Source organism: Octopus bimaculoides, chromosome 5 (genome assembly GCF_001194135.2).
Source record: "Octopus bimaculoides isolate UCB-OBI-ISO-001 chromosome 5, ASM119413v2, whole genome shotgun sequence".
NCBI classification, from domain to species: Eukaryota; Metazoa; Mollusca; class Cephalopoda; order Octopoda; family Octopodidae; genus Octopus; species Octopus bimaculoides.
The window spans coordinates 114,578,330-114,578,975 of record NC_068985.1 but is presented as its reverse complement, the minus strand read 5'-3'; positions in this window follow the sequence as shown (position 1 = coordinate 114,578,975).

Here is a 646-nt window from a genome sequence, read left to right as displayed (position 1 = left end):
ATAGACAGATAGATAGATAGATAGACAAATAGACAGACAGACAGACAGATAAACAGATAGATAGATAGATAGATAGATAGATAGATAGATAGATAGATAGATAGATAGATAGATAGATAGATAGATAGATAAAGATGCACAGAGATATGTATGTGTATAATGTAGGAATGGGTTAGGATAGTTAATATATTAATGACTCTCCCGCCATTAAAAACCACAGTTACTTTTCATGTAACACATATATATATATATATGTATTTCGTTTTGGGATTTGGTTTGCAAGATTTTTTATGTGATTTTGTGTGTTGAAGCATATTCTGTTGTGTCTGGGGAGAGTTATTTTCTTATTGTGCCTTAAAATTTAACACACTCACCGGTAAAATTTCCACTTATAAATGATAGAGAATAAAATCTGTCGAAGAAAGTTAAGGTTAAGAAGGATGGGTATACACTCATGATCATGGACACATATACAGACGTGGATGTCCTGCAGTAGATCCAGTGAAAATTATATCGTTACCGTGGATGACATCAGGTAGCCCAAACAATGAATGTGCTTTGATTGACATACAAATAGACATATACCCAAAGTCCACGCAGTTGTATCTATATATATATATATATTTATATATATATATATATATAT